The sequence below is a fragment of the Delphinus delphis genome, chromosome 2 (assembly GCF_949987515.2).
Source record: "Delphinus delphis chromosome 2, mDelDel1.2, whole genome shotgun sequence".
Lineage (NCBI taxonomy): Eukaryota > Metazoa > Chordata > Mammalia > Artiodactyla > Delphinidae > Delphinus > Delphinus delphis.
Window position 1 is genome coordinate 28,634,840 of NC_082684.1, and position 6,223 is coordinate 28,641,062.

Below are 6,223 nucleotides of genomic sequence, written 5' to 3' on the forward strand. Positions count from 1 at the left end.
ATATAATGGAATGTTCAACATTTGAAGATTTGCATCACTCAATGAACTGTATTTCCCAAATAACCAATGGGATGGCACGGGGAAAAGATCCATTCAAAGTATAAAAGAAAGCAACGGATTTTTAATATAATACGGTGCAAAAGTTCCTGGATATTATTTCAGATTCTGCATTATAACTAAGCTTTGAGGAACTACCACCTGTCGAGTTGCGGTGTAGTTGTCAAAGAATATCCACTGAAAATGCTACCAAAATACACTTCCTCTGGGAATTCTCTGGCAGTCCAGTGGTTAGAACTTCACACTTTCACTGCCGTGGCCCAGGATCGATCCCTGGTTGGGGAACTAAGATCCCGCAAGCCCCGTGGTGGCAAAGCCAAAGGAAAAACAAAAATACTCTTCCTCTGTCCATTTATGTGTCCGGATGAAGTTGGATTTTCTTCATGTACTTCTACCAAAATAATGTATCACAACAGATTGAACATAGAGACAGATAAGAATCTACTTATCTTCTGATAACCAGATATTAGAGATTTGAAAAATTTAAAAGATGCACTGTTCTCACTAAATTTTTTTTGTTCTGGAAAAGTTATTTTTCATAAAAACTATTATTTGTTACTATGTTAACAGGTTTGTTCTTTTTTAATAAAGAAATCTTTTCTACATGTCTAAATTTTAATTTTGAATGTAACATGTTGACAGATGTAACCTATATAAACAAAAGCTCTTCAGGGTCTTCAATTTTTAAGAGCATGCACGTGTCCTGAGACAAAAACGTTTGAGAACTGCTGCCCTGGGATAAAGTTAGTCTCTCCAAAGAGGTAGCAGCAGCCTAGCCACTGTGCTGACATAGATCTAATAACTAAGGTTTACTATTTGCCATGCACTTTCCCAATCCTGGCAGCGGAACTTTAAGATGGGTACTACCATTATCCCCAATTTACAGGTGAAAAAACTGAGACAATCAAATTTAGGCTCATTTGCCCAATTTGCCCCAGGCCTCATAAGTGGTGCAGCCAGTAGTTGAAACCAGATGCTCTTTAGGGCCTGAGATTCATCTACTCCAGTTTAAAATGCCAGCCACCTTTCAATTCAAACTAATCATCCTAATTACTGGTAGGTTTTCCGTGTTGTGTTGCAAAGCAGAGTAATATTCCTTTGTGGACACTGTTTTTAAATTAAAAAGGAGACCATTACCCTTTCTCAGATCTTTGTTCTCAGATTTTAATAGATTCCTTTAGATTAGCTCTAGGTTTAAAAATTGTGTTTGGGTGTATACACTTGTCAACTCATCAAACCGCACACCTGAAAGGAAAGTGTTTTGCGCACTTACAAGGGGTGCATTTGGGTGTAAATTATGGTTCAGTAAAGTTGAAAAAAAGTTTTTAAAGAACCAAAGGCTTACCAACAGAATCTTACTTGGTAACCATAAAAAAGAAAGCTTTTTAAAAACTGGTTATCAGAATCACCTTTGGATAAAAATTTCTTGCTTGTAGATTTTTTTTTTTTATGTGTTTATTGTGACAAACCTGGTCTAACCTCTCACCAGATTTCTATTTGTCCCACATTATCTGACCCTGGAATTGGGCTTTTAATCTGTTCATCTTTTATATACTTCATATTTACTTTTTTTAAAAACTTAGTTTTTTGGACTCAGGAGATAAACTTCACCGAGAGCACTTCCATATGCGAAAAAAAATTGAGCTCTGAGGAGCAAACTGTAAACACAGAAGAGCTTTTTCATTCTGGCAGACAACAAAGATGCTAGGGGTTTTGTTTTTCTTGCATGTCACTTGTAAACGCTGCTATACAGACGCATATAAATGAGAGCTCTGCTCCGCTAGATACTCCGCAAACAAAATTATGAAAATAACCACCATTCACCTACTGTTTACTATGTACATTTAGGTAATTCAACCAAAATCTCAAAAAAAAAAAATAAGAGGGGCTAATTAACTGTGTGGGTGATTCTTCCTGCCCTTCCACACCAGGAGGAGGGCACAATGTTCCCTTAAAGGATTACAGGTTTCTGTGGGCTTTGCATTAGGTGAGCGTTTGGACTTCAGGCTTTTCAGAGGTAATATTTATATGTGGTTCTCACTTTCCTTCTACATGAATTACAACTCCATCACACCTGCACCTTCACTAGGATAGCTACTTCTAGTTCACACATAGAGAAATGGAGGCTTGGGGGTTAAATAACATTCCCAAGACCACAAGCTATTAAAACTACAAAACCTAAGCAATCTGACTCCAGAGCTCCCCTCCTAACCCCTGTGATTCCACCATACAGGGAAATACAGGGCCCAAAATGCTCATTATCCAAAGGCTGCAGAAACACATTGATTCTTGGGGCTTCGAGACAAAGCTGGCCATTTTACAGATAAGGAAATTGAGGTCCAGAAAGGTAAAGTTGACTTGCCTGAATTCCCGCTGTAGTATCCAGATACCTGCCAACACGTCCAGATAGACCACACGTCTTCCTGCATAAACCCCACCCTCCTCCCTCCCCTTCCCTGTCCCACCCTACCTACTCTTCCCATCCCAGTCCCACCCCACCCCACCCTAACTCATTCCTTCCTCTTCCCCAAAGAGGTAAGAGGAGATGTGAGTAGGTAATACCCTACTTCTTTTTTCCTCAAAAGCTTGCTGAGAAAAAGTAGCTCCCTGGAGAGGCTCTGCACCTCGCGTCAACTCAGGTGGGTCTGGACCAGGAGAGAATGGGGCAGCGGGGAAAGGCCAGAGGCCGTACGGGGAAGCTAATCATACTTAAGTAGACAATTGGTTGATGGGGTTCAGGTGCAACAGTCTTTCTGGTGATGGCTCCCTGGAAACGCAGTGCAAAGCAGATCTGACAATTACCAGGTGCATTCGTGGAGTAAGGTGCAGAAAGTGAGAGCTAATCTAGGGGTCTTGCCCGCTGGCCTCCCCTGGCCCCACCACTCTTACAAGAGACCTGATAAAACATGAAACGGAGGAGGCAGGGCCCCTCAAGGCGACACAGGCTCCCCGGCTTGAGGTTGGAAGGGAGGAAATAGGACAGCATCCAGCCAACATCTTGGCACCTAAGAAGGGCTCTGGCGCCCAGGAAGGAATGAATGGACACGGGCAACTCTGCAGGCAATTCAAAGCCTCACCTTCACCAAGGCCCGCTTCCTCCTCCCCCAGTCTCCTTAGTTCAAGCAGATGGGGTCTCGGAGCCCAGCTCTGGCCTCTGTCCCTCGCATTTTAAAAGGGGTGAGCCAGCGCTCTGGGCAGGGCAAGGGAAGAAAGGGCCAAAGCATCTGCTGACAGTGTTGGTAGGTCTCTGGCCTCTAGAACAAACACCCTCCCTGCCAGGCTCATCCTGGGCTCCGCATTCGCTCACCAAGGACCCCGTGTTCTCCCCATCCCTCATAAAGCAGGCCCTGCAGTCTCGATAGCCAGCCAGGCCCTACAAGCGTGAGGGAGGGCCACACTGGCCTCAGCCCTCAGTAAGACTGCCTAAGGCCGCGGAGGCATGGCTGGCATCTCACCCGGCCTGGCTCCACACCTCTCTGGCCGGCCCAGCTGCCCAGGCTGCGCCCCTGGCTCCAGGGAGCGCCAGCCATCTTGGCTTCTTCCCCGGTGGCCAGGAGGCCTCGCGGGGCGTGGGCGGCCACAGGTCCTGGCTGGTGGCAGGCAAGTCCCTTGGCTGTGACTTCCCAAGGAACCTCCCACCAACCAAGGGCAGCAGGAGGGTCTGGGGGCACCAGGGTGGGCCTGAGGCCACCCAGTCAATCATGCCTCGGTAGTTCCCAAGCTGAGTAGCTCTAGGGGACCACGCGCCTGGAAGGGAAGGAGAATGGGCAGCGAGGCCCACGAGGGGAAGCGGAGCGAGCCGCCAGGAGGCCCTGGATAGCTGGGGAGAGAGCTGGCTGGCTGGGGGTATCTGAGACAAGGGACCCAACTGGGGAAACACCGGGAGCCTGGGGAGGGGCTAAGGCCAGACCATTGTGTAGGGTGGGGAGGGGAGATAGGCGGGCGAGCGGGGGGTGGGGATGGGGAAGAGGCTGGAGGTGGGGGTGGGAGAAGGAGAACTTGAAACAATGCGTCCCCTCTCCACACACACACACACACACACACACACACACACACATACACACACGGCATCTTCAGAGTCACTCTATGACCCTTGAGCCCTTTAGTGTCCCAAGGCCACCCCCTCGTTCCCCTGGGGTCTCCAAACTGCTCGAGGCACCCACCCTTCCTAATTTTGAGGAAACTTCCTAGTTTACTGACCTCGAGGGTGGCCCAGAGCCCAGGGGGCGTCCGCTTCTCTCTCCACCTTCCAGCTTGGGACATTTAAGTCACCCTGTGGGCAGTGTCCCCAGCTGAGCGCCACTCTCACTCCAGAACTGGTTTCATATCTGTGGTGGACCATTGAGCATGGACCGTCTACAGCCAACTGGCCGTTGGAGAAGCGGCTTAAGCCACTCCCCCCAGGAAATCGCCCACCCTCAAGTGCTCTGGTCCCAAGATGAAAGAAGTGCAAATTCGGGGGTCACTTCCAATGGTAAAGTGATAGCAGCTATTGTCTCGTCCACTCTACCCAGCTGTGGGTGTTAAAGCGCCCTGACCTCGCTCTGAAACGGACCCCAAACTGCCCAGGGAAAACTTGAAAGAAAGTCGAAAGATTTCCAAAGAATTTGGGGGGAGGGGAAAGGGAGGGGAGGAGGTTTAGATAGAAAGACCTAAGGAAAGTCTGTGGCAAGGCTAAGAGGGGGAGGGGGGGCGAGAGCGAAGCTGGAGCCGGGAAACTAGCCTTGGGGGATTGTTTAGAGGACTTGGGGCGCTCTGAACCCCCAAGATGCATCTCTTCCTGAGGCAGCTCCCCCATCCCTGGCCCCCAAGAGACAGGGAGGCTGGAGAACTCACTGCCCCCACCTTGGTGCAGGCCCCCTTCCCTTCCAGAAAGGCCTCCATCCCCACCTTTCTCTGAGCATCCCCCAGGCTTGAGGCTCAACACCTCTCACTCCCAAAGTGTGCCTGGGCCAAAGATGCTTCTGTCTGGGACCAGGGCACCTATCCCAGGACACCTGGTTTTCTGAGCCCAGCAGGAAGGTAAGGACATGTGGTACCTGGGGCTTCCGTCCCTCCCCGCAGCTCACCTCAGCCCAGAGGCCTCAGATAATCCCGGAGGAACTAGTCCTATCCGCCCGTCCAGTTCCCCGCTGGTGGGGGAGGTGAGGGCTGCCAGATTGCAGCCTTTGGTGGTAGCTCCCCCCAGGGGCTTTCCTGCCCAGCCTTAACCCTTTGGAGTGCTGGGGCTAACAGCTTCTCCCAGGCTTCAGTTCCACCCACCTCTCCTCTTTAGTCGCCTTACCCCTCGCTACCACCGTAAAATGCCCCCCAGTGTCGGTTATGCCCCAGCTCCACTAATCATCTTCTCCTCTGCCGATCATGAACCCTACACTTATCACCTAAGTCAAAACTCGTTTATCAAACATCCATCCTCAGGAAAGCTGGATGAGGGGGCCACCAGAAGTGAACTCAAGTCCAGTCCCTGCATCTTAAGCACACCAGCCCCACCCACCATGATGGCAGTCGCCTGAGGCAGTGGTTTAGACGCCTCCTGGACTTGGATTTGAATGCCAACCCTGCCCCATACTAGAGTATGGCTTTAGGCAAATTGTTTAAACCTCAGAGCCCTGATTTAGTGGTTACTGGGGCCTAACATTTACGCCAGAGAGTTCGTTTATCCCCAGAGTTGTTGGGTGGATTCAATAAGATAAACGTAAGCATTTAGGACTGCTTGGCCCAAAGCAAGTATATTCCAGTTCTCAGGCTCTCCAGTGAATCTGAAATTATTTTTAAGTTCTTAATATAAATGCAGTATTTTAACAGTTTCAGACAATAGGGGTGATTTTGTAGAAGGAGATGGAATTACGAGATAACTTTTTCTTTCCACATAGCTTTCTGTGTCTTTTGACATTTTATAAGGAGTCTGTATTACTTGCTATCATTTAATAAAGGCAATGAAGATAATTTAAAATTCTTTAAAAGGCTAATAGAATCTTTTAAAGTATTTTTTAAAAAGAAACCCTAGTGATAAAAAGGTTTGCTGGCGCTTCCATTACCAAAGTAAGAGTCTTATTTATAGACTAATTGGGAAAATGAATAATTGGGAGAATTTTAAAAGTAAAGTAGTAAGCAGGAAAAATCACCTGTAATCTCATTATCTAAAGACAGCTATTGTGAACATCTT